This window comes from Panulirus ornatus, chromosome 43, assembly GCF_036320965.1.
Source record: "Panulirus ornatus isolate Po-2019 chromosome 43, ASM3632096v1, whole genome shotgun sequence".
Classification (NCBI taxonomy): Eukaryota; Metazoa; Arthropoda; class Malacostraca; order Decapoda; family Palinuridae; genus Panulirus; species Panulirus ornatus.
In genome coordinates, this window is record NC_092266.1 from 27,947,424 (window position 1) to 27,963,514 (window position 16,091).

Here is a 16,091-nt window from a genome sequence, read left to right on the forward strand (position 1 = left end):
GAACTCCCTCCGCAACTGAGCTTGCAAAAGGTATGGATGGCTTCACAGCTGCACGCACCCACCTATTCCCAAGGTAATCTCACGTGTTAATCAAAGCACGAGAAGATCAGCTCCGGAAACATTACGCACAATCCTGAGGTGTTGGTTGGCTGGCTGAGTTAGGCCCGTTCACCCACTCCTGTACACACACACACACACACACACACACACACACACACACGCACACAAACCTCTCAACCAGTTTGCAAGTTTCGCCTTGGGGAAATAACCGGCAGGGAAAGTGGAGATGATGATGCCATGAACCACACGCTCTCCGGGTGGGTGTGTGTGTGTGTCTTGGACGCGGGATGATTCGCGCCGAAGCTCTTCAGTTTGCGCAGCCAAAGGGGCACCTTCCCTGGTGGTGCCGGAGTGTCCCGTCCTCCAAGCGGGTTTGCGGCAGGCCAGCCGTGCTAATGAGGGTCCTCTGTCCATCCCCCCCACCTCCTCACCACCCCCAACATCATCATCTAGGCTTGGCCCTGACACCAAGCCTGCGTCATTGTCTGGTGAAAACGTCCTTGTTTCACACTTCTTTTTTTTTTTCTCTTTGAGGTCATTATGATATCAAAAATCTTGCCTAACAACCCCATTTCACGACGGCGCGACCTTTGGGTGCGAAGATCTCCGGCCTTCAACATGACGCGAAAGGGTCTACTTACATGGGCCAGTCCAGTCCATCACGCTCAAGGGTCGTGTCGTCGTGTTCAAGGTCCTGACGTCGGCTGGATTATCCAGTACATCACATGTGGTGCGAGGTGAGTCATGGGGCGATACCCCTGACCCTCCTGGATAACGTATCATTATCCATCGGTCTGCTGTTCTCTTCGGCACCAGCAGATATAACACACAGTTTCCAGGAACTCGCTGGTAGTGTAGTGCGCAACACTGCCGCCGAACACCACCTGGTTGTTGGATGAGTGTATGATGAACGTAAGGCAAAGGCGGCAGACGTAAGGTATAGGCGGCGGGAACTCCACACACACGCCTACATCGTACTGCAGTTGCTGTGTTGGCTTCGTGAAGCATGGTAATCAGCGTGTAAGGAGGATATGAGATAACCTTTGCTCTTCGGTTCTGACCTCTTTGTCGTCTTGTGGCTGACGACCAGCAGAGTGCCTCCAACAGATCCACACCGCCTCACAGATAGCCACACTGTTTGTCCCTTTTCTTTTTTTGTTTTTGGCTCATCTTTGTGCCTCCCTTTGCGTCTCTTATCTTCACGATTGTTCGTATCCATGACAGAGGTTCCAGTGTGAGTCGTGACCACTTTATTGATCTCCACACAACCTTGTTAAAGATGAATAGCCCTTGTGTTGTACGCTCTGTGGCAATCATTATAGTGGCATTATGTCATTGCATATCGATGTTATCGAGATATGTTGTAAGTACGCAGATAATTTTCTACCCCAGTATTTGTGCTGAGATTTAGTGAGAGGACTTTGCCTGTAAATCATATATGTGTGTGTGTGTGTGTGGGTGTGTGTTTATATATTGTACTTTACGTCATTAGAATATCATTCATTTTCTATTTTAATTCTCAACACTGTCTACTTTCAAAGAGAAATATTCTTAAGGCTTCCTCCCTCTCATTTCCTAACCATATCCTCGTTTTCTTCTCAACCACTTACTCGCCGTTCTTGATGGCGATGCAAGTCCAAAAGCGGGAGTTCTTCAAGCACACAGAACGCGTGTTCTATTCTGACCGTCGGGAAAAGTCTTGCCCACCTTGATGAAATAAGAACATGTTTGATTCTGTACAGGGTACAGAATGAAGTGGAACACCTCCACTGTTGCAGAGACACACCACAACTCCTTACTGTTGCATCAATGTTGGGTTGGCATTGAGACACATTGCATAGAAAATATGGAACACAAGTCATCTATAAAGACCATTTTAATTATCTTAGACTACTATAAATAAATATATGTATAACAATAGATTAGAACACTGATAGCCATCTATTCTCGCCACACAGGTTGGTTACAGTAACTGACGTCGCTCCGTCGTGATACAAATTGAAGTATCTGATGTCAGTGCGTCCTTCCTCCTCCCGTTGCTGCTGGATAACCCATCAGTGACGTCTCGATGTCTGCTGCTTCCAGGTTGGTCACGTGTTCTCCTAGTCTGTTGTCAAGTACGATGATACGCAAATTGTCGATCAGGTCAAAGGTTAGGGGCCGTCATATCCAAAGGGTCATACCGTCGTGGTTGTGGTTGTGGGTCGTACAAGTGTCGTACTCAAGGGTGTCGTACCGTCGTGCGTCAGGGTCGTATGGGATCTGAAAGAGGGTCTTTCCAGTTCTCGTGTGTGTGTGTGTGTGTGTGTGTGTAGCAGTCCTTAGTCCTGTCGTATATTTCCGCGTGGGTGTCAGCCACGACACCGGACGCCGTCACCGCTGCCACGCCTGGAGGAGGCGTGGGTCACGAAGCAGTGGATCAGTCACCAGCCATCTCCCTATAAGCTTCGAAGTCGTACCCGAACAACTCGAAGTCCAGCCGGTACTTGGCGTACAGCAGCTCCATCTGTGAGGGAGATGGTTAAGTCTTGGTTCATGATTCGTGATTAATGACTTCCAGTCTGTGACTCTTTCCCCACAAAGGAGCATTAATAGTGCAATTAAGTCACTTAAAACTACTACTACTACTGTTACTGCTACTACTACTATCACTTCTGCTTTATGCTACTACTACTACTACTGTTTCTACTCTTCTGATGATGATGATAATGATAATAATGATAATGATAGTAATAATAATAATGATAATAGTAATGATAATAATAATGATAATAATGATAATAATAATAATAATAATAATAATAATGATTGATGATAATAATAATAATAATAATAATGATAATGATAATAATAGTGATAATAATAATACTTCTGCTACTGGTAATAAGATAATAGTCATGATATTAATGATAATAATAATGATAATGATAGTAAGTTACTTGTGAAAAGACTTCATCATGCAGTCTTTCGGTGCATGATATAGATACCAGCTAAATGGCAACATGTCTGTTCATAGTCACCAGATACAAGAACAGACAGAAGACTGTGTGTTATAACCCAGCACCACCACCACCTACTGCTGGTCCTACCCCTCCACCAACCGGGGCCCTACCTTGTTCCCCTCCATGATGATCTGGAACAGATGTTCAAGCACTTAAGACGAGTTCCATATCCGTCATGATCCCTTTCCCACCACACTTGACTTTTCCTTCCGGACCCTCCTGCTGTTGGTATATCATGTTCATCCCCCCTGAGATCCACCGACCAAGATCATATCTCTCTAACTTCTGATTGTGTTCGCCCATCCCCTTTGTTGTCCCCTCTTCCTCTGGCACTCTGGGAGCGTTCATCGGTCATCCCAGCGGGTCATCATGACTGACTGACCGTCTCCCCCGTGACCTGGTGGTGGTCTATTTGGCTAGGATGCCTCATGCTGTGCTGACAGTATAGCGGAGGTTAGCTTGGCCGGGAGATACAGTCCTACATCCCCCCATCTTCTACGAGATCTCTTCCCTTCCACTTTATCAAGCTGTCTTTGCTCTTGCTCCGATGCCTATCAGAACGTAAACACGACCTAACCATGCCATGAAGCTCTCCATTTCGCCTTGGAACCTAACCTTGCCTTCATTTCTGCTCGGAATCACTGCAAAACCGTGACTTATAAAGTCAGGCGAGTCCTTAGAAAAAAGAAGACAGAGTGCTGATTTGACTTCATTTCTCTACTATCCTGCTTGTACTCCTTTCCCTCATTCTGATATCCGTTCTCGGTCTCGCATTTAGAAACTCTTATATCATATCAAGGTTACAATGTCTGTTTTCCGAATCGTAGCGCTTCAAACATTGCTTCGGATCCGTTCTCTGTCTCGCATTTAGAAACTCTTATACCATATCAACGTAACAGTATCTATTTTCCGAATCATAGCGCTTCAAACAGTGCTTCGGATCCCCTTACCACTACTGGTTCTTTCCATACGCTAGGACCGTTCCTCATGCCTCTGGTTATGGTACAAGGGCATCGTCACTTTTGTTTACCTGGTTGACGGTGAGTTGCGAGAAGTACTTGTTGGCGATGTCTGACGTCCTTGTTCCATCCGTCTTGTGTATCCACTCTACGTGCAGGCGATCCTCCAGTCCCAGCTGATTGATGACGTATTGGGTGTCCTGGGTAGTGACGTCAGAGGGTGGTTGAGGGCCGGCAGGAGGAACAAGAAATGGAACAGTTGGATTAAGCGGAATATCATGGAGGAAAACAGGACGTTCATTTTTTTTTATTTCGTCTCAATATTGGCCATTTTAAGACACTTACAGACAGAGTGTGTGTGTGTGTGTGTGGGTGTGTGTGTCAATGCAGTGAAAGAGATATGACATATGAAATTCAAACACCACTGCTGAGTCTGTTACCTTAACACCAATCTAGTAAATGATGTGTTCTGAGAGTGTGACGAAAGTTATGACATGGTTGAGATGTTATATCATCAACATATGTACCATTATTCCCGTGATTAAGTTTACTCTCATTACACTGACTAGTATCTCTCGATGATCATATCTATTTCTAGTATTTATCTTTTTATGTAAGTCTTTCTTTTTTGAAAAATGATAGTAACTTTATAAGTGGAGTTTAGACCTTTTTTTTTTTATCTCTCTCTGACACTTTACTGTTACTTGGACGTTCAGGCATTGTACCATCCTATGAAACAGCGTAGGTCAGCTGTATCTTACATGACCGAATGCAGCTGCATAATGCAGGCCAGCTGCATGAATAATGCCAGGTCAGCTGCATGTACAGGATCGTACACAGCTGCTTCCACTTGTCGTTGCAATCGGGTGTAAGCTGTGCCTTGTTTTCCACAGTGGAAACTGTTAAGAACTTTGAAAATCAAATGGAGATTTAAAGTTGCCTTTCCCTTTATAGAAATGGTGCACCAACTCCCAGTTCTGGATGGGTGATGGTGATGATTTTTGCTGAGAATTGTGACTTAAAGCCAAGGAGATGTGGATGGCTTGCTGGGTGAAGGGTACGTGGACGAATGCAGGTGGTGAGTGAGTGGACTGGACTGAGGAACGATCACTAGTGCCAAATATAAAGAAAAAAAAGGGAATGATGAATAAAAAAAAAAAATGTTTTGACCTGATGGAAGAGAAAGCTAATTAAAAAAAAAAGAATGTTCGAAAAAAGAGAGATAATGTAGATCAAGAACCATCAGCAGATGGAAAGAAAAAGAAAAAGAAGAAGAGGGGGGAATGAATATATTCAGTGATGATGCATTTCTTACGACATGGCTTGAAAGATGTATGTTTTGAGGATGGCTTAAGAAACCTGGTGGTGGCCTGGTGAATAATGACTGGGCCAATGTGGTGCTGGAGGTTGGTGGTGAGCCACATAATGAACAAGCTGTCACCACCATCCATGTGGGTCAGAATGACTTGTATCTTCAGTTTGTTGTTCAAGATTCTCCACTGACTTCTAGCTGCCATATATGAGGTAAAATCTCTTCCCTTACAACGAGAGAAAATGTTCCTTGGCGCACAGAATCCCTTCCCTTTTATGAATAATGAAATTTACAGTGTAATTACTTGTTATAAGATGAATCAGTTTCGTTTGGTCGGTTCTATGAAACGCTGGGCTTAACCTAATCATATATCTCTACACTCGTGGTGTGGGTAAACAGTACTAAGGTTTATAACCGAAATAAACACGACGGAAACGAACACCAGTTCCTTCTTACCTCGCTGAAAGTCTCCATCTTGGCGATGACGTTGTATTTGACGACGCACGGGGAGCACAGCGTATAGATGGGCTTCCAGTGTTCGTCGAACTTGGACGGAGGCGAACTGATGAGGTACCTGACGAACTCCCTCCAAGTGGGCTCCGTGCGGTTGGCCAGCGAGCGATCGCCGTCATCCCGGTACACGCGTACGATGCTCTTGCCGTACATCGTGTAGTAGTAGCCGTCCCTGGGGAACAAAAAGAGGGACGCAGAGCGTCATGTTAGAGGCTTGACTACCCATCCAGCCAGCGAACGAAGCGCCACTTACCAACGCACACGACGCTGAAGAAATTGAGACTAGGCGGCTAACTAACCTTATTGACGATGCTGAGTATATTTCGTTTTCTGTCGTTGGTGAGACGCCACGGACATCTGAGTGTCCGAATGAAAGCAATCACGTTAACACTCTCTCTCTCTCTCTCTCTCTCTCTCTCTCTCTCTCTCTCTCTCTCTCTCTCTCTCTCTCTCTCTCCGTCAATGCGCCACAGTCACCAGCGTTAACCGCTACACCACACACATCCATATGCTACTGAGAAGCATTTACCGCTGAAGAACATGAAGAAAGCAGGAGCTAAGAATGCAAATTAATTCATACTGGTCACACTAAACAGCCAGAAGTTAAGAATGTAAAGAAACATCTGCTCAGGTACAGAGAGGCACAGAAGTTACAGACGGTACAGGGAAGACCAACCTGAACATAAGATCTCTCTCGTAACTCTCCAGCTTGTCTCTGTAAGCAGAGAGGATCCGTTCGAAGGGGTGTCGAACCACCAGCAACTTGAAGCTCTTCTTGAACACCCTCTTCATCTTGCTGGTGGACATCCTAGGGAGATAAGGAATCACACACACATGAGATAGTCCGGAGCGATGTCTCGGAACACCAACCCTCTCTTTGCCACGGTTCAGAGGGACGATGGTTCTAAAGGCCTTTTTGTACAAGCAAAACAAGAGAGAAGAGCAGATTATAGAGGGGGGGTCCCTACGTGAAGCATTTCTTAAGCAGAATATTTATCATTTACCTGGCTGATTATCTAGGTGAACTCCAGGTAATTTCATGTCGAATGTTGGAGAATTGCAGTGTTGAGGAGAATAGAATATTCAATGTTGGGGAAGACTGCCCCAATGTTCTGAAGACTAGATATTGATTTAGATATTCTGAATGAATGACAGTGTAAGTAAAGAAGTTCATAGATGAAATTATATAGACGAATGTAACAGTTAATGAAAAAAACTCTATACAAATAGGTAATTCGACCAGCTGATGGCCCGCGATTAGGCATTAGAAATTTATTTTCTAAATAGATTGGAATTTTCGGAGCCAAACAGATAACCAATTGTTTTCATTCGTCAATTTGGGGATCAAATTAAGACTTTTAGAGCATCGTATGGACCAAGTAATTTCGTAGAACTAGGTAGAGGAATTATTAGATCAGCCTTACGTTAAGTCTCGTATCAAACTTGCACCCAAGCCAAGCAAAAAGTATCCTAAATTTAATTCTAATTGAGAATTGGTCTCAGACAATGAGAAGTATCGTGATCAAGCAGTTTTTGTGACTAGATCACACGAATGAGAGAAGTGAAAGAAATAACGAATAAATTAACTGAGATCATAGGTCTGTGAAAATCATTTAAAGTCATTAAGAAACAAGATCAGAAGTTAACACACTTGGAGGAGAAAATGGAATGAACTGAGAAAAAAAAAAACAGATTAAAGATCACGAAAGATGTGATCAGATGGCAGAAGAAATTTTACGATCTGAAAAACTATGATCCAACGGCACGATCACAGAATCAAAACAAGAGAAGGGATTCATAAGTCTTCTAACGAGAGGAAAGAAGGCGCAATAAGAGGAGAGCAAGTAGGGTCAGCATGGTCACTTCTGGATGTCTTTGAGAGCGTTCAACTGAAGAGGAAATCATGTCATAACAAAGAGTGCAGAGACTGTCAATACCACTGGGACCGATCAACATGAGTAGAACACAAACACCGACGGGGCAGAAAGGAGACCTGAGGGACGCTGGAACAGAAGGATGTAAGGGATTAAGTTGAAGCTGAAGCTGTCAAGTTAAAGTCCTTTTTCTGTGGGCCAATCAGGCCTCCTGTTGCCTGTCTTTCTCATCTAAACTCATGTAAACATGTTATGCACTATTAAGAGAGAGAATAAGTTTATACAAACGGGGTACGCGTACAGAATATGAAGGATCTTTGCTTGTTGGCAAAAATGGAGATTGTCAGAGAAAAGAGAAAGCCAGAGATAGTGGTATGTGATGAATGGACACTGATGGAGCAGAGTGACGCGTGCCTGGCGTCAGAGTTAGAGAGCTATGTACCTTTTTGGATTGGAACACGATGATCAAATTCCAGATGAAAAGGAAAACGTGGAGAAGGAAGGAGTGTTGAGGTTAGTATATAGGTGTGCCAAGCGCAGGCTCTGTGATGAGAGACATAAGAATTGGAGGATATAGTCATAACTGGGAGACGCCGATCTGCAATCATGTAGTTAGCCATGAGGTACTTAGGGGCAAGCAAGGAAACTCAAAGACGTTGAGGATTCGATAGAGTCTTTATGAGAGGTAATAAACCAAGGAAAGAGAACAGTCCCTCCAGTACTGAAGTCAGGAATGTTAAGTAATGGAAATGTCAGACTTGATAGTAATGTATACACACGGAGATGGATTAGTGTGGTAAATGGTAAAGAGCTGGAGTTCAAGGATCGTATCAGGGAAATATGCACCTGATATTATTAGAGTCAAAGCTCATGAAAGTGATAAGACTTCACCTGTTGTGTCCAGAGGGACACGTGATGACAAGGTAGGAAAGAGAAGACAAAGGAGGAGGAGGAAGATTAGCCCTTTTGATAAAAGACAGGCCGTAGAACAGTGAGTGTAACTTGAAGAACGAGGCACTACTCACTTTGGGTAGTAATCCCTGAGAGGCGGTGGAGGCCGATGTCCGAGCTGATCTGCTCCTGGGGCGCGTTTGCCAGCTTGAGCAGGTTATACACCCAGGTGGAGGAGCCGCTCTTGGGCACCTTGCAGTACACGAAGTCTTCGTTGGGCACGTAGTAGATGTAGTTCCAGTTTACCCTGCATAGGAGTAAATCCATATGACAGATGGACAGTGGGACTTATGGAATGAACCGAGCGTTTACATGTCCCCTATCATCCAGTGTAGATTTACTACACAGATTTACTCGTTCACTTACCTCATCACACAAATGACCCAGTGTATCAGAACCGTCCAGTTCATTGAGAGAAAAGCAAATTAGATGGAGTGGTTGTACATATGGTCGTTCAAACATGATAGTTACTTATCTTTAATACAAATAAACATTAATTCTTTATATGGATAGAAAGTAGCCAACTTGAATTTTCCAGTTCATTACGATGTGTATACTTTATATATATATATATATATATATATATATATATATATATATATATATATATATATATATATATATAGAGCAAAAAGTGTTTACTCTTATACCTCGAAAATCGAACCCTGGACCACTTGTGTAGCAGCCAGGTAGCCTGACTCCCACAGTTTCCCAGGTTATTTACAGCTGTACCTGCTGAACTGTACATGTGTCCCTTTCCTGTCGCGAGTCAAGCTGTGATCCAAGTGTCCACATCACACATCACTCGTGTCCTCGTCAGGAATGGAGCCTTACGTCGATATCTTGATATCGTGTGATTACCATATGTGTTTTCTTTGGTAGCAAATGTTACCTGACTTGGAAGTTCCCTGGATTAGAAAGCTCTGCATGACAGTCTGCCTCACATGATGGCATTTCCTTTGCGGTGGAGAAGGAGGTCAGGGGTGCAGTCATAGATGCAGGTGATGGCTCTGGTGATAATCAGGTTCAGATGATCATTAAAGTAGATGTCACAGAGCGGAGGACCCAGAACACTGCCCTGAGGCACGCCAGCAGCTGATGTCTCGTTGTGGGAAAGCTGCTCTGACGAGGAGGCATCGTGAGAACACGTCGGCGAGGATGATGTCTGCCGAGCTGCGAAAACATTACCGTAGATGCCAAACGACTGCAGTTTGTGGGGGAGTTTCTGATGATCACGCGCTGCCGGAGGCGCCAGCGATGTCGTGTTTTTAATTCAGGGTGGTCCAGGAGTTATATAGACCTTGGTGCCTAGTAGTGTACAGACTGAGATCCGTATCTATTTCCATTCAGACGAAATTCGTCGAAAAATATTCCGTCATGAGATTTCAGGTTTTACCGAGTACTGGAAAGTGAAGATATGAGCCTTTGGTTCCCTACAGCCGATCGGCTCTTCCATCCGGGCCGGGAAGACCTGGGAGTGTTTCCACAAGGCTGATCACATCCCGCGCTAGAGGCAGGAAGGGCGTGAGCAGAGCATCCCGCGGAAACGCACAGCCGTCTTGCCCCAGCAGTGCTTGTGGTGTCTTAACATCTTCAGCGCGCGACATGCGCCTCTTGATCATCTTAACGTCTCAAGACTCTCTCTCTCTCTCTCTCTCTCTCTCTCTCTCTCTCTCTCTCTCTCTCTCTCTCTCTCTCTCTCTCTCTCTCTCTCTGTTGCCTGGTGTGTGTGTGTTGTGTGGTGAGAAATTGGAGAATTAATCTTGTTAAAACTGTTTACAGACCATCTCTGGCCTCAGACTTACGGACCATCCCTGGCCTCAGACTTACAGACCATCCCTGGCCTCAGACTTACGAACCATCCCTGGCCTCAGACTTACAGACCATCCCTGGCCTCAGACTTACGGACCATCCCAGGCCTCAGTGCATGAATAATGTTTGTCACTCCACAGCTGCTTCTGTCATGATGATACTGCCTGTTGAATTCTAACTTCGTCATTGTGAGCTGTGAAAGGAGAGGGTGCGTGTGGCTTGAGAGAACTATTGATGCCATGACAGGCAATTGTGGTACAGGATTTAGGGAAGAGCAAGCATTGGCTCTTGCAAGCAAAATACGTATTATTATCATAGGCTTTTGCCAGTGGTAGGGCGTGAAGGTAATGTTGATCTGATGATCAAGGCATCCGATGTGAAAGGCAGGGAGAGGCAGAGGATGAACAGAGGGAGGGAAGGCAAGGAGTAGCAGAGGATGAGTAGAGGGAGGGAAGGAGTGGTATGTGGAAAAGGAGGAGAAAAGGGGGATGTACAGCTTCGTGTGTGTGTGTGTGTGTGTGTGTGTGTGTGTGTTTATGTGTGTTACGGGGAAAGGGCTATATACTCCTGTTGCTCTATCTCTTAATCTTGTATATATGTACCCTGTCTTTACACACACACACACACACACACACACACACACACACACACACACACACACACACACACACAACATACACAGAGGAGCCTAAGCCAGTTACCCATTTATCGACCATCCCCGAGGGGAGGATGAACACCTAGGGTTGGGTATAACCCAACTGCCGCACCTAAGATTCGAACCCGTTTAGATGTGTGAATATGGATGTACGGGTCTATGCGTGTGTACGTGTCTTTTGTGAAGTACAAATATAGATGATATTAGTATCAGCTCCGCAGGTGCTGCTGGACCTGGCTCGTATAGGTGGAAAAGCTGTAAGAAGTGGAGGAGGCGAAAGAGCTAGGAGACGTTCGAGGGAAGAAGGAGGTATCATGATTAAGGAGACCCAAGAACGTATCTGGGGGAGCTGAGAACGGCATGGGAGACCTAAGGACGTACCTGGGAGATCTGTCAACGGCATGGGAGACCTAAGAACGTACCTGGGAGATCTAAGAACGGCATGGTAGACCTAAGAACGTGCCTGGGAGATCTGTCAATGGCATGAGAGACTTAAGAACGTACCCGGGAGATCTAAGAACGGCATGGGAGACCTTAGAAGGGCATGGGAGATTTGAAGAACGGCAAGGGGAGATCTTTGAACGTCCTGGGAGATCTAAGAATGACATAGGAGACCCGAGAATGGCTTAGACGACCTACGAAAGGTCTGGGAGACCGAGGAACGACCCGAGACACCTTGGACAAACCTAGGAGACCTATGAACGGCATGGGGGTAATCAAGAACGGCCTTGGGGACTTAAGAACGTCCTGGGGGGGGACTTAGGTACGCCAGGGGGGACCTTATAATGAGCTGGGGGAGACCCACGAATGGCTTGAGGGACCTAAGAAGGATCTCGAAGGCCTTAGAATGATCGGAGAGACCTAAGTATGCCCTGAGAGTCGGTGGTAGAGAGAGAGAGAGAGAGAGAGAGAGAGAGAGAGAGAGAGAGAGAGAGAGAGAGAGAGAGAGAGAGGAGGGGGTCGATGTGTTGCTGCTTTCCTGTATTTTCACTTTCAAGTCATAAACGCAGGTAACTTGGGATCTTGTGAGGCGAGAGGGAAGCGCACCTCCCTCTGCCTCCCCTGGTGAGGAGGCATCATTCTACTTTCTCTCCAGCAACAGCGTCCGACTTGCACCACCTGTCTCCTACCAACATACTGTTCTCCTTTTTTTTCTCTCTCTCTTTCTCTCTCTCTTTCTTCTCTTTTTTTTCTTTCTTTTGAAGTCGGAGAAAGTTTTGAGTGAGGGTGGTGGGTTGTGGTGGGTTAAGATGGGTTGTGGCGGGTTGCGGTGGGTTGTGGTGAGTTGGGATGGGTTCTGGTGGGTTGTGGTGAGTTATGGTGGGTTGGGGAGGAGGGGAAGACAGCGGAGTCGTCCCGACGCGAATGTTGATTGACGTCTTATGGATGTTACGGCGGAGGTAACCACCATGATGTTGGCTATAAAAGGAGTATATATATATATATATATATATATATATATATATATATATATATATATATATATATATATATATATATATATATTTATAATAAACTTCTGGAGAGAACTTCATTTTAAGATGTCAGATGCTTCGGGCTGCAGTGTTCGAATTATTGGAGCTGCAGTGTTCGAATTATTGGGGCTTCAGTGTTAGAATTATTGGGGCTTCAATGTTAGAATCATTGGGGTTTCAGTGTTAGAATCATTGGGGTTTCAGTGTCAGAATCATTGGGGTTTCAGTGTTAGAATCATTGGGGTTTCAGTGTCAGAATCATTGGGCTTCAGTGTTAGAATCATTGGGGCTTCAGTGTTAGAATCACTGTGGGCTTCAGCATTAGAATCATTGGGCTAGCAGTGTTAGAATTACTGGGGCTTCAGTGTTAGACTCATTCGGGGCTGCAGTGTTAGAATCTAAACCATAATCCGTCAGGAGTTCGAAGCAGATGTACGATACGTGTAGAACTCCTGGAGCGCGTTCGGCATGACAGGAAGGGCGTGGCGGCCCTTTGAACGCGGCTGCGCTGCCCTTAGGAAAAAATAAAAGGCCCAGGCCATTATTGGCAAAGGGTTTAATAGAGTCGTGGGTTTACTTGTCTCCTCGCATAACATGGTAGGAAATCACATTTTTTCAAGCGTGTGTGTGTGTGTGTGTGTGTGTGTGTGTGTGTGTGTGTCTGTGTGTGTGTGTGTGTGTGTGAAGGTAGACAAGGCTGGCACAATTTGACCACTGGTCAAATCATCATGTGGATATAAGCTAGGTGAAGAAAAGCCACTGTTTAAATATCTAAAACCAACATGTTCATTTTTTCTCTCTCTCTCTTACTCTCTCGTATGTACAGTGAAGACCATCAGTGACTTACTTTTGCCCCTCAGGTGTCGAAGGGGTATGACAGGCCACAGTCGTGACAGAGTTCCCCGTCACTTGTCATAGCCCAATTGACAGGACGACAGAGGTAGTGTTCACTCTGAGGTCTGTCGCACACCAGGGGCGTTAGCAGTGAAAATTTAATCTCTGGTCTGATTGTACTGTACGTTCACTTTGTCTTTCACTGCCGCCTGTGAGCAAATATAACCTGGATACCAGTTATGCCGCCAGATATATCATCCTTCGCCTACAAGTGGATGCCTCTCATACTCAAAGTTCGCGCTCACGGGTCGTACCGTCGTGCTCAAAAGTCGTACCGCCGTAGCTAGGCAGTGTAAGACACACACACACACACATACACGCACACACACACACACACACACACACACAGGCTCGCAAGTGTTCTCATCCTTTTCGAGGCAGTCGGCCCACAGCCAACCCAGCTGTTCGTCCTCCCCCTCGAAGCTACTTGATGAAAAAGAGTACCCGGCTGAGGCTGGGGTGCGTGTGTATACACATTAAGAAGTGAAGACAGGGTGCACAAATACAAGGTGAAGACACGACTACACGAGTGTGAAACTCTCTCCCTGTAATAAGCAAATAGTAATCACGAACAGTAGTCACAGCAATCACACGCACTCACACGCGCGCTTACACACACACACACACACACACACACACACACGTGCACGTGAGGCAACCATAAACTTCAGCATTAAGGCAACACTCAACCCCAACCTCTGCCTTTGCAGACGATTTCTCGAATCCGCACGTATTCGTGAGTCACCTACGAACGATTCATTCGTACTGCGTGTAATGATGTGACACACGAGCGGCCAGAACATCTTCGTTATGCTTGTCTTTGAGTGCGAGCAGGAGCGCAACAGATACACCCAAATACCTCTCATCTTACCTGCTGTTCTAATAAGGCAGCACCACCACTTTCGTAACTGTAAGCTGGGGGGGGGAATAAGGAAAAGAAATGCCTGGGCTGTGTTACGCTGTACCCTCTGGGTTTTCAGTAAAAGTTAGGTGGCCACAGATGACAAGGGGGGATGGGGTTGTACATGGTGGCCAAGACGGTGTGGGTGTGTGTGGGTGTGTGTGTGTGTGTGTGTGTGGTGGCCAAGACTTGGCTGGGTTTTCAGTAAAAGTTAGGTGGCCACAGATGACAAGGGGGGGGGTATGGGGTGGGATGGGGTTGCACATGGTGGTCAAGACGGTGTGTGTGTGTGTGTGTGTGTGTGTGTGTGTGTGTGTGTGTGTGGTGGCCAAGACTTGGCTGGGTTTTCAGTAAAAGGAAGGTGGCCACAGATGACAAGGGGGGATGGGGTTGTACATGGTGGTCAAGACGGTGTGTGTGTGGGTGTGTGTGGGTGTGTGTGTGTGTGTGTGGTGGCCAAGACTTGGGAGGTGGTGGTGATGAGGGGGAGGTGTCTCGTCTCTACTCCGTGCAAGCGCAGGAAGTCCTGGCTACGAGATGGCAAGGAGTGAAATTTACCGCGGCTGACTCAGGAGGATAATTGAAAGGAAAGCCAATAAAAATGTCTTCAAACGATGCTCATAAAACGTGTAGATTTTCTCCTTCTTTTTTTTTTTTTAAACCGTTAAGTGATAAGTTGGAGGAGAATGCTAGTGGTGGCTTGCTCCAGCAGCCGTGATGAGGGAGGGAAAGATCCAACACTGTAGTCTTTTTTTACTCTCTCGTGCGGTGTACACCGCCTCGCAAACACTGGCCCAGTAAACTGTGATATCTTGTGAGATCATTATTCTCCCACATCGCATTGTCTGTCGTATATAACAGTCCTTCACATCATCGGAAAAGCCAAGTGTTTCTCTTCATAGATGACGTAATAGATAAATGGAAGAAGGTAATCGTGATGATCGCTAGAGTAATAAAAGAACACTAGAGATCAATGCAACTTATTCATTTTTTTTCTTTTTTTTGGAAGTACACAAGAAGGATGAGAGATGGCGGCCATAGGGGTGTGGCTTGAGGGTTCTCTGGGAGGGCAAAATCACTTGGTTCTTTTTCCAAGAGGCTGTAGCCTTTGCCTGGAAGGCTACGGCATCAAAATGATAACACAAAAAGATGATGCCCGACCTTTTTCTTTCTTTTTTTTCCACAGGAGGCACTAGCCCTCAGAGTCATATAACAAACAATTGATTAATAAATAGATACATCAGGAAGGCTTCGATTAACTTTCTTTCTCTTCCAGTATTATCAGCCTCTCACGACTGTGTCTTGGTCCCATTTCCTGTGGAGCCGTTGCACAAAAAAAAGAATAAAAAGAAAGAATATTTGACCACATGATATTTTCTTTCTTTCCTTTTTCTTTCTCTATTTTTTTTTTTTCCGCTTTGAAGCAGGTTAGCTCTGACGACCTGCACAGCGCCACGCGCATGCGTTCCAGCCGTTGAAATGTCTTACACAACATCTTTTTGGCTCGGCTGTGGCAGACGAATTACCAAATCACCTGTTTGCACAGTACGTGGGGAGGGTGGGAGTGAGGGAGGGAGGCTGTGTGTGTGTGTGTGTGTGTGTGTGTTGGACACCCTCTCATCTTTGTCTATTCGAGTTTCGTTAGTGTGATACAACTTTCTGATTTCTTGTGTTTATTTTTTT

The 16,091-nt window shown here is 45.5% G+C and overlaps 1 pseudogene; it reads right to left on the reverse strand.

Moving 5' to 3' along the window:
- Positions 1-1,921: 1,921 nt before the first annotated feature.
- The window catches only part of LOC139762448 (carbohydrate sulfotransferase 11-like), a 39,304-nt pseudogene continuing 25,134 nt past the window's right edge, over positions 1,922-16,091 (reverse strand).